This window comes from Lissotriton vulgaris, chromosome 10 (genome assembly GCF_964263255.1).
Source record: "Lissotriton vulgaris chromosome 10, aLisVul1.2, whole genome shotgun sequence".
Taxonomy (NCBI): Eukaryota; Metazoa; Chordata; class Amphibia; order Caudata; family Salamandridae; genus Lissotriton; species Lissotriton vulgaris.
In genome coordinates this window covers 772,863,739-772,876,466 of record NC_141698.1, presented here as the reverse complement: position 1 = coordinate 772,876,466, position 12,728 = coordinate 772,863,739, and positions in this window count along the sequence as shown.

The window sequence follows — 12,728 nt, the reverse complement described above, 5'->3', positions numbered from 1 at the left end:
ATAGCACTGGTGGTGTCCTGTGCATTAATGTTTGTTAGTGTCTCCAATGACCACCTCTTCCATGGATTCCCTCACTACCACCCTTTAACTGTGCCCCCCCAAGTTTCCATAACCACTCTCTCTCAGATGCATTTAATTTGGTTTACAGCGCCACTCATACCATTGTAGGGTGTCAGAGCACTTTACATCACACACATTACACAGAGACAATCAATATGTGTGTAAATCACTGTATAGAAAATGTTACATAAGACTAAGGACTACAAGGTGTAGGAGACACATGACAACCATACTAGTTGCCCGTATAGTTTTATAGTGATTGGTCTGGAGAAACACAATACCCGGAATTTAAAACGTAATACCATGGTTAGGGGTTCTCCTTAATAATTAGAATTGATTTCTGTCCAAAAGAACACTTTTTGGGACATTAGGATAATCAAAGACTGGGGTGGGGGGGTTAGGGAGGGAGTGGAACATAACGCTCTTATTTATACCTTGCAGTTTGTATGCAGCTCTTAGATGACAGTTAATAGCTCACTGTTCTAAGTTAGGATTTTAACTTAAAAACTACAAGTAACAAAAGGATCTCTCTGACAAAAGCAGTAGCCCACTGACCTATTTACATTATGTGCACTTTGTGATCTTCATGGCGCATGTTCTTTGCAACCGGTACATTAACCCTCTGAGCTACCTTTCCATGAGTCAAAACTTCCACTAGACAAAATTCTGATCTCTTTCTAGGAAGAACATTAATCACCAGAGTCATCATGACATTTTTATTGTTGCCGAAAATTGCTGGAGGCCAGGAAGGAGGCAAAAAGAGTTTTTAAAACCATAATATACTTGCAAACATGATGCCTCCACCTAAAGTCAGCACCCGGTGCGGTCACTCTGGTTGCACCGCCCTAGAGCTGGCCCTTCTCAAGGGTCCTGTGACCTCAGTGACTGTTGTTCTAGGGCGTGCTGCTCCATAGGCCTGACCGCAAGACTGGAGGTGAACTTCAGTATGGATAGTGGTGGACAAGCCTTGAAGGTTAACCTACACTTGTCATGCTAGGGTCCACCTGCTGGTGCGAAGACACCAGGGGGGTCATTATGATGACGGGCGGACTTAGTCTGCCCGTCATCATACCGGGACCCGGGACCGCCCGCCATAAGGGCGGGGGTTCGGATCAGGGCATTAGGAAGCGCCCGCCACACAGGCGGGCGCATCCTGTATATGTACCATTGCGGCGGGCGGAGCAGAAATCTCTGCCCGCCGCAATGGTAAAAGTGCAAGTTGTGCTTTTCTAAGCGCGACATGACAGGCACCGCGCGGTGCCTGCCATGTCGCACTTAGAAATGCGGGGGGTACCATAGGTACCCCCCATGTGCACCCCCCAAGCCACGGACTCCCAGTCTCCGCATGCCTTTCCGTGGCGGCTTTGCCGCCACGGAAAAGCATCAGCAAAAGCCCATTGTAATATGGCGGGCAGTGTCTAACAGACACCGCCTCCATATTAATCATTTTCCGCCCCGGCCGCAAGGTGACCGGGGCGGAAAACAGGCGGGCGGTGTTTCACACCGCCACGGTCCCTCCGCCATCCTAATGTGGCGGGGGGAATTGGGCAATAGATGTCGGGCGGATTTCCTCCCCCAGGCTGGCGGTGGCCACCGCACAGCCTGGCGGAGGAAATCCGCCCAACATCTTAATGGACCCCCAGGACTTCTAAGGTGTTGCGAAGCCTTCGAGGTCTAGCATGTGATTGTGCTCGCGCAGGAGAGTGGTCTGGTGGACTGATTATTAAGGCTGAACCTGGTTCCCAGTTCCCAATTCAGCAGCTCTGACCATAGTGCCACATCCTCTCCCCCACTGAACACCGTACTGCCCCACTGAGAAAAACTCCCACTGTCTTCAACTACAACCCAATTGTTGCCCGCTATAAACACCTGGATGCGGCTCAATTTAAATTACGCGCTAGACAAGAGCAATATGCGGCCTACAAAAAAAAAAAGTTACAACATCCTGGAAAAGCAAACACTTATAGGGAATGCAAAATGTAGCAAACCATGGGAAATGTAAGCAGGAACAACATGGTTACCTTAATGCTTTTACACTCACTATTCAGAAATCAGTGAGTGCTTTTTCCTGAAAAGTTAAGGACACGACTACAGGGCCCTGGATGGACCCATTTCAATATCCATTGCTTATACCCTTACAAAAGGTAAGAAGTATGGTAAAAAGACCACATCCCTGGACGCAGAGCCGCAGTACACATTTTGTTTTCCAATCCACACATTGCAGTACCTCCAGGATTGGTGCACTAGTTCCAAGTCCAGGGAAAACAAAGACAAGAAAACAAAAATAGCACTTAACTGGCAAACTCTGTAAAAGTGGCGCTAATTTCAGTGTGAATAAAATTCGTTTGGCCAGTTTGCTACCACTCTGTCTTACTTTATTTAGTTATTTATCTATTTTTCGTATTTTTAGCCTTTTATTCCCAATGCTGCACTTTGGAATTAAAATGTCAGAAAAATATGACATTTCCAGCAAAAGCGTCTTTCTTTTTTGGATCCATTTCACAGGGATGCAAATAAAAGAAAGGAGAGGAAAGAGAGTGAGAACCCCGTCTTGAAGTCACGGTTTTCATGGGCGTCCTTGCCCCCCCCCACCCCGCCCCCCCCCCCTGTGGACGCCCATGGAAGAGAGGTGGCTAAAAACCTCTTTAATAAAGTATATTATGCATATAATTTTAGTAAAATCAAAAGGCCATACAATTTTAGCAAAATACAAAGGTCTTGGCTAAAATCAGATTTAATTAATGTCTTCGACATGCACTGACGTTTTTTACCGGGTCTGTCCTGCGGAATTTTGAAAAGTTCTGTATTGATTCGGGTTGCATATAGGAGCTTTGGCCACAGAAAATGAAACGTATACTTAAAAATCGTAGTGGTAAGGCCCCACAAAAATTTGGATTTTCTAAAGAAGGTGAATGCAGCTCGACTAAGGTTTTTTTGTCGCTTCTTCATAAATGCAATCGATCTTTGGCCACAAGATGGCACTGTTTGCAGGCGTTTGCCGTGAAAGTGACTCATCTCGTTCTGGAAGCATCCCAAAGGGGATTAGTTCGGAAGCCTCATCAAAAAAAGAATACTAAAATCACACTTTTTGATGTACTTTCCTGGCAGCTAGCTATTTATCCATTCGTTTTCATCTTTTTTTCTATATAGATGTTTACAGCTTTATATCCCTACTGTACTTATAATGCAAAATCCTTTTGTATTAAAAGACACAGGATTCATTGATATATACTTGTTTTTAAATAAAATTGCTAAGAGATGCTTCCAGAACAGAACATGGACTGTAAAATTGTCTCGTTTCCCTTTAGAATACGTAATGCATCAAATAACTTGTTATCAATGGGGTTGCAAGCATTGATTGATTAACAGCTAGAATATTCCTGATTAATTAGGTTTTACCTTGTAGGAGTGTATGTGCCTGTAAACGCAAATGTTTAACGAGGGCAAGAGATTAAATATTTGGGAGCCTGATTCCTTTTAAAAAAATTGTACATTTCAGCCCGTCAGTTTACGCTTAAATTTTCAGCTTTTTGGGGAATTCACAAAAAATCCAGAAGTCCTTCTGGGAAACTGATCGTCACAGCGTTCTAGGTGCGCTTGCGTGTATGCATGCTTACATAGAGACATTGGACATCATGCATAACGAAAGAGCATATGGACTTTCAGGGAGTGTGTTTTGCAAGAATTTGTAAATAAAACCACAAACTTGCGTATGAGAAGATTTGCCCACACGTAGCGTTTCACCAGATTGGTTCAATTGTACATGTGAATAAATGCAATTAACCGTCTACTTTAGAGTCTTTGTATACAGAGCGTCATTTCACACGCACAGAGAGGTGATTTCGACGATTTTCTAGTGTAGCAGCCTAAGAGCCGACATACTTATCATACAATGATGCCACGTTATGGCATTTTTACGTAGTGCAACAACCGCTACTTCCAATGGTCCTTTGACATTGTGGAGACGGGGTTACGCCCTGCCCGGCATCTGGGTGTGTGCCATGCCCTGAGTGCCTAACTGAATGTCTATCTAATATCCTGACTTTTATTTTTACCCTAACGTCATGCTAATCTAAGCCTGTGCACAGAGATCTAGGCCTGTCCCTGACTATGAAAACCTGAATCTATTCTATGACCTGGAGGGGTGCACAAGTGTGTTCTCATTTTAAGTAGTGGTCTACTGTCCCTGTCCTGGGTATACCACATAAAGCAGCGGTGCTGGCAACACATTGTGTTTTAGAGAAAATCATTAGTGTGACCAGTCAGACCTTTCGTCTGGCCACAGAGAGTGAGGCATACTGGCTATTCTGCTTATGATGTGCATGTCTATACCGTTGTGCAGGCATCCCTTGTATATGGTGAGTGCATGGGCATGTGTAGGGTGAGTAAAATGTGTGTGAGTGTGTGTGAGAGAGAGAGAGAGAGAGAGAGAGAGAGCTGTGTGTGTGTGCGTGTGTGTGTGCGTGAGAGAGCCTATGTAATAGAGGCGTGTAGGGTAATTTTTGTTTGCCCCTGGCTTGGCATACCATGGAATGGAGGGTGAAGACTGTTTCCCCAGACAGTGGACGTGTATTTTTCCATTTCGTTTAGCGGAGTAGGATGCAACAGATAATAAAGTCAGGAGGCTGGAGACTGGACTTCCTTTAGAAAATCCACAAGCCTTTTTAATAGCTAGGAGGTGTTGATTATTCTTCCTGAGCACTGCACTTTTGTGGATGGTAGGGCTGAGGGATGGGACTGCATTTTTTCTTGTGGGAGGTGAGGGAGATTCTAGTTGAGTTTTGCCATTTTGTCTGTCCCTGATTTCTTCTTGATGTAGGTTGATGACAGTCAGGTGCAGAAAGCTCACACCCCATCGTGCCTCTTTTGTGGGTGCTCCAGGATTTGGACACCCCACTGCTACATGGTGGGGGAAGCATCGCCCTACATAAATGCTGTGCCAGTAGAGTTGCCTGAAAAGAAAACTTGAAAGAAGAACCATCCCAAACAGGATCTGCAGTTCAATGTGGCATATACACATCTGCTGTCTGGAATTTGTGTACAAACGTGGGAACCAAACCATCCCACTTTGTTCCAGTTCCATGTCCTTTATGACAAGGCCAGGAGATTACACCATCAGTACTTAAAGATCTGGCAGATCGGCTCCTACAGGTGAGAAGCATCTCCTGAATTCTACGCTTTGTGCTAGAGGAGCTGTTGCTCTGCCTGAAGTACCTAGACGCCTGTCTGTCTGCTGAGAGAGGGAAGGCATCTGCTTCTTTCTGCTGGAGGAGATAATGTCCAGGAGGAGAGAGGGTCAGCCTCTTTACGGTGTCTGAGGAACATTCAAATGGAATACAGTACCCTACCCTAATGCCTCATCCCGCCCGACTAGGGAAAAGCAAGACATATCTCCAAGCGAGCTCACTTCCCTACTTCATTCCTACAAACTCCCTTCCATTCCCTCTACACCAGCACATACAGACGACAAACAGAAACTGTCCTTAATCCAACCCATCCAGCCCAACGCATCTAGAAGTATAAGACACGCACCCAGAGGTATTGACGAAAATAACCTCAAGAGAATACCCATCTCCCATGACCAGAACACCACTTTGACCAAGGCCCAGCTAAAATGTATCCTACTAAATTGTAGATCAGCATCTCGGCATGCTGCCGATATAGCTGACCTCAATATAACGAATGAACCTGACATTATCATCTTGACGGAAACCTGGTTAAACAACTCATCCTCACCCATCTTAGACATTTTAGTTCCCCCAAACTACTACATCACAAAACTTGATCGACCTGACACACTACGGGTTGGCATTGCCTGCATTCACAGGAACAACCTCTCTGTGAACCGCGCTAACTACCCGGTATTCTCTTCATGTGAATACCTCTGCCTAGACATCTCGAGCAATAACAAACCAATATGCTCACTTCACTCTTTCTACCATCCTCCAGGCAACAACCTTACCTTCATCGAGCACATCATGGATATTTTAGAAACAAATGTCGGTCAACAGACTACTCAGATCTTCCTGGGGGACTTCAACCTCCACTGGAACGATCTAAAAGACCCAGAGGTCAATAGCCTCAAAGTTTTCCTGTCCGACCTCAACATGTCCCAAATCTGTGAGAGTCCCACACACGAGAAAGGCTCAACCCTTGATCTAGTGATCTCCAAAGTAGACTCTATTCAGCTTGATTCGATTCTTCCTTGCGACTGGTCCGACCATCACATAATCACATTCCATATCAAAGAAGTAGTTAAATTACTCTCTATCCAACCTAAGAGAACAAAAACCTGGAGGAGGAACCTAGATAACCTCAATCCTACCACACTCGCAACCGCCAGCCACATCTTCACGCCACAACTGGATGGCTTAGATGATCCACAGGACTTGACCAATCACTACTTCAACTCCATGAACATGATACTTGACGACCTAGCACCCCTTCATTTGAAAAGAGTCACCACAAAGGACGCAAACCCTTGGTACGATGGTCGGCTAAACGAGGACAGAAGATCCCTGAGAGTAATTGAAAGACAATGGAGATCCGCTCCATCCCCTGCCCACCTCAAACTACTAAGAAGCACCAGAAACTCCTATTACAGAAAGACTAGATGCTCAAAAGTGGACTTCATATGTAAACAATTAGACCAAGACAAGAACCGCCCCAAAAAACAGTTTGAAATAATCAAAAATAAATCAAAAGGTGTCTCCCACTCCCCCCAAGCTAGTCCAGAAACACTCCCCAATTGCGAGGAACGTGCCACCTTTTTCAATACAAAGACTGAAAATTTAAAGACAGACCTACATAACGACCTACTATCCCACACACACAATATTACCATGCTGAACATACCAGTGACCCCGCCTAATTGTTCTTCAAAGCTCGACCTCAAGAACAACGCTTACTGGTCCACCTTCAACTCCTACAGTGAAGAAACTATCTTAAATACGCTCATGGCCTTGAATCCCTCTAACCATTTCACAGATTCTCTCCCTGCATCCCACTTAAAGTCCTTCCTCTTTTCTTCAAGGAGCCATACCCGACATCCTCAAAGCTGGTCAGGTATCCCCCATTCTAAAGAAAGCATCAGCTGACCCATTAGACCTGAATAACTATCGCCCATATCCAACATTTCGACCCTGGCCAAATTGCTCGAAAAATGTGTCACCATGCAGCTGAGTAACCACATCGACCACTTCAATCTGTTAGATCAATTCCAATCAGGCTTTCGATCAGGGCACAGTACCGAATCAGCCATGACCAACATCATAGACGACGCCCTACAAATACTGGATCAAAACAAAGTCTGTTTGTTAATCCTACTTGACTTATCCTCAGCCTTCGATACAGTCAAACACAGCAACTCACTAGACCTCTTAAAACATAGAATGGGTCTATCTGGAACAGTCTTAAACTGGTTCACTTCTTTCCTCCAAGACAGAACGCAAAGATTCACCTTGGGAGTACCCCAGGGATCCTCCCTCTCCCTTACACTCTTCAATCAGTTTATGGAACCACTCACTGAGCTTCTCAACTGCTCAAACATCCAATATCACTTGTACGCCGACGACACACATCTCTACATTAAGGTCAACTCTCTTAAAGACATCAAGTCCCTTATCTCAACGCTCCAAAAAACACAGATCTGGCTGGCAAACAACCATTTAAAACGTAACACACAAAAAACTGAATTCCTCCTTATCGCTCCCCCCAAAAAAACAGACACGATCCACGAATGGATGCAGCACCTAACTGCACTCGATGGTCAACCTTGCATTATTGAGTCTGCGAAATCCCTAGGAATAACTCTGGATAACAATCTAAACATGCAGAAACACATCAGTGCAGCAACTAAAGCATCCAACTTTCAGATGAACACACTAAGAAGACTGAAACCATTCATACCCGCGAATGACTTTAAACAGGCAGTCCAAACCCTAGTAATTCCGAGAGTGGATTACGGGAGTGTCGCCCTCTGTGACCTTCCTAGATCAACAACCGCTCCGCTAAGAGCGCCGATCAATACAGCTGCTAGACTCATCACAGGCTCCAGAAGAAATTGCCACATTTCCCCCGACCTCCGTGCCCTCAACTGGTTACCGTTTGAGGCCAGAATCCATTTGAAAATCGGATGCATGGCTCATAAGGCATTGCACCAAAAAACACTGAGATACCTTGCCGAGAAACTAGTACTATCGGGTGGCAGCAGAACCACTAGGAGCTCTGATAATCTTCTACTAAAACAGCAACGTTTCTCCCAAAAAAAAAAACTTACAATCGTACCTTCTCAGGAATGGCCCCCAGGATTTGGAAGGCCCTGCCCCCAGAAACAAGATTGAATCCATCCGTTGCCTTCTTCAAAAAAAGTAAAAGCTATATTCTTATCTAGATTCACCTGAACTTTCTTATATACTCTTGTTGATATGTGCTAGTGGCTAAATTTTTTACCATGTATGTACTCGCTTAACCCAACGTATTTTTATGTATTTGTCAATCACCGCTATGTGCCTTGTAAAGCGCTCGGATACCCGTAAGGGTCTTGTTCGAGCTCTACAAAACTGTCAAAATAAAAATAAATAAATAAAAATTCAGAGAGAGCTGACTGCCTGAGTGAAAGCTATGAGGTACCTGTGTGTTGAGGGAGTCCTCTTGGTCTCTCACCCCGGTTCCCAGTAGAAACCACACCTGCTGTGGTCTTGTAGGCTCAAATGGTGGCTGCAGGTGCTATGATCATGATTATTGTAAGCCCTGACATGAGTGACAACTGTCATGATGAATGTAGATCTGATGGGGGCAATTACTGTGACCATCATAGCTCAGGGCGGGATGCACTTACCACAGGTCTGATTGAGGCCCCAACTGCCATGACCTCTGTTAGCCCAGCCAGGGAGTTCTACTTCGCGGCAACCATCCAAGACAACTGCAGCTGGGTCTGCATCAATGCCAACAATGTGGACTTCAGTGACAGAGGCTGGGTTGTGGACAGACGCGAAACACACAAAAGGTAATGGGAGGCTGCTTGCAAGAAGTCTAACAAAAGGCAGTAGCTCGGAGTAGCACTTCAACTCATAATTCTTTTGCACAGCATGCCACCTCAGTTTGTACCTTACCATATGCAAATCAGACTTGACTCTGCTCCTTATTGGAACAGTTCAGCCCGAAGTGCCAATCCAGGTCCTCCATGAACATAAGCAGCCCAGGACCAGTTTCACCCTAGTTATGGGCACATCAGCCAGGTACAGCTTGATTCCAGGGACACAATGAGCACAGGGCTCATGTCTGGGCATACAGTGATACGTGAAACACACAAAAGGTGATGGGAGGCTACTTGAAGATGGGCAAATGGTGCGCATATGGATAAGGCGCAGAGCTGGGTTTTCGATGTTGCCTATCGAACTTGCTGTTCACAGCAGAACCCACAGAATACACACAGGAGGGCTGCGCGAGGCATAAAGAAACAACCTAGTACTCAAATGCCTACCTACTGCACAGAAAGGGTAAGACTTAAAACAGAGTGTGCATTTTACTGAGACAGAGAAAAGACTGCACTTGCACTTATACACACCACTACCAGATTTCCCAGAAGTGTGGAGGTGGTGGGGCAACTGCAAGAAGGCCAACCTGGAGGGATTAGTCTAGGGATCAGGGAGGGTGTAAACAAGCCTCAAAGAAGAATCACACCCGCGGTTAATGACTTGTATGTCAAATTGGAATGTGTAGTATTTAGTGCAAGTGAGTGATTAAAAGCACTTTTTTTCTCAAAAAACAAGCACTCGGCTAAATATTTTAATTGTTATTGTGTCTGTTGATTGATTGTTGAGTGCTAAGCTCAATCGCCCCACACAACCTTCCAGTGAATAACGTAAACAGCACATTTTTCAAATCCCCACCCAAAACAAAAAAACAGCAAAGTGATTCACAATGTAAAATGGAAAATGCATACAAAGCATACCAAGACAATAATGGATTATGAGTAAATCAATTACAGAATGCAATAAAACATACAAATGAACATTAAAGATAGGGGAACACTGAAATACAAAGAGAAGTACCCCTTAAATGGATACAGCCACAACATCACAACTATATTGTATCTAGCCATAGGCTGATACACCTGTGGATCTCATAAATGCACAAATGCGAGCATCACAAACCTTCTACCAAATGCTGATACATGAGGCATCCCCAAGGAATACACATAGGATGAGAACCTGTAAGAATACATCTACTTAAAATAAGGTGGTTGCGCAGCACTGCTGACCTACCCTCTGCCACTCCGGAATGAAACATATTGACCACTATCCTGATTCCCAATGCTTGACGAGACCATTGACAATCTCTTTAGGCAAGCATCACAGGTTTTTTTTATCATAACATGGAACCCGCTAAATAAAGTGAACACAGTGAGTTCCTATAGTTATTTTTAACTTCATTCACCCCACACTCTACTCACTCTTGTACATACACTACAGGTCCCACACACACCAACTTTATCTACGGCAGAAACCACAGGGCAGCACATGAAAGTTTAATAAATGTGGCCCTTAGAAGCACAAAGGAGATCATCAGCACCTGACACACCTGGTCATGCCTATGTCACCTACACCCCTTAGTGCAGTCAGGGAAATCACATTGTTCTGGAGTTGGGCACCCTGGAACATAGCTGAGCCTTGGGGGGGGGGGGGGGGCTTTCATGACCAATAATGACTGTAAGAAGGGGCCGGGTGGCCCCCCTTTCTTTACATTGCACAGCTGAGCCCCTGGGAGTGGTGGTCCCAAGGACCAAAAGTGGCCTGGGGATGGGGGACGCATGGCCCCTATCCCAGCCATGCCCCCGGGGTGGTGGTCCCAGAGGCCAAATACAGCCCCCTCCTCCTTAATTGATTCAGCAGGGCCCCAGGGGGTGGTGGTCCCTGGGGTCAAATTGGCCAGGGAAGGGGGACCATGCACGTCCCCCTTCACCCATTATAAAATAAAATAAAATCAACCCCGAGGGAGCATATAGAAAACAAGTACGGAAGACCATGCTTGTTATTTTTATTCAATGTTGCTGCAAATTCATGGACCCACTGTGATTTTGCTGGGAAATTTAGAAAAATATATATGTTGGCCCTTAGCAGGGTCCCTGTGGGATCCCACCACCAGGCCTAGGGGTCAGGGTATGTCCCCTTATGTTTTTATTCACCTTTTTACTTGGGACTCAGCTAAGTTCCAGTACCAAGATGGTTACCAACATTTTTTGGCTGAAGTTTTGGCAGCCAAACAGATCTGAGCATTATAATAACTCCAAAACTACTGAACAGATTTACACCAAAACACAAAAATCACAATTTCTGACCCAAGATTTAGTTTTCTACGAAATCTGATGGAAATACGTTCAGCGGTTTTGGCTGTAGCTGAGTCCAAAGATCCTATGTGAAAATGAATAGGGAAAACGTTTTGGGATCCCCTTTTTTCTCATCCTCTGCTTGATGGATCACCCCAGAAGTTTCAATACCCACACTAGTTACAAAGTAGCACTTTTTTGGAAGGTTTAGTGGAGATTCATCAAACGGCTCCAAAGTTATTTGAAACACAAAAAATGCATTTCCTAGGGAAACACGATCCTAACAATAACTACCCAGTGGCGACTGCCATTCGCCACTCTGCAATTATGATTAGGTCAGCTTTTCCCTAGATGGGGCGTTTTAGGTTGTCCAATAACTTTGATGCTCATAATATGAGGAATCTTCACAAAACTTTCCAAAAAGAAATAGTTCATCCACCTTAGCTCCTTCCTGGAAAAGTTTGGGGTCATCCGTCCAGTTGGGACCGAGAAAAAAGGGGGGTCCCAAAATGCAAAATGTCCAGGCATTTTCCATAGACTTCTTTACGCAAGGCTACAGGAAAAACTGATGAAAGGAATTGGATCAAATTTGTAAGGAAGCTAGATATTGGTCCGCAGATTGTGCCTTTTGTGATTTGGGTGCAAATCCATTCAGTAGTTTTTGAGATACTAACGGTAAAGAATAATTGTATATTTTGGCAGTTGTACTTGCGAGAGTCCCGTGAGCATCCAATGAGAGAGCAAAATATTTATGATCTCAGGGGACTATTGCAAGATCATGAATAGTAAAAAGTAGTAGATGAGTACTCAATACACTCTACTAGTGGGAATGCATATTGTGGTCCTTCTTTTTTTTTAGAAGAAGCGTGTAACAGATAAGTACTGTGATGAGTAGAAGGTTCATTCTTTTAAAAATAAACGTTAACTTGCGAGGCCCATGCAGGATTGTAAAAAGTAGGAAGGAGTAGGTGATGTTTGAATGCACTATGTCAGAATTTTTTTTTATGAAATAGAAGAGGATTTGAGAAGCCACTCAAAATGTGCCCTAATTTTTCTTTCTTCAGCACTAATCATAATTTCTATGGCAAAATTAAGCCCCTCATTTTGTTCCTTTGCAGATTAAATGTTTTAAGTGTTACCACTTTATTCCAATCAAGATGGCTTCAGGGTTTCCATACTTTTGTCATAAGTAAGACTGTTAGCGCTCAAGTTGTTCTTTAGAACACTCTGGAACATTCTGTCATGGGGCTATACTTGGGCTACATCTGGGTGATATTTGTGCTACATTTGGGCCCTTTGGTTCCTGGCGGCCATCTTGGGAGACTTATTTGTTATGAAG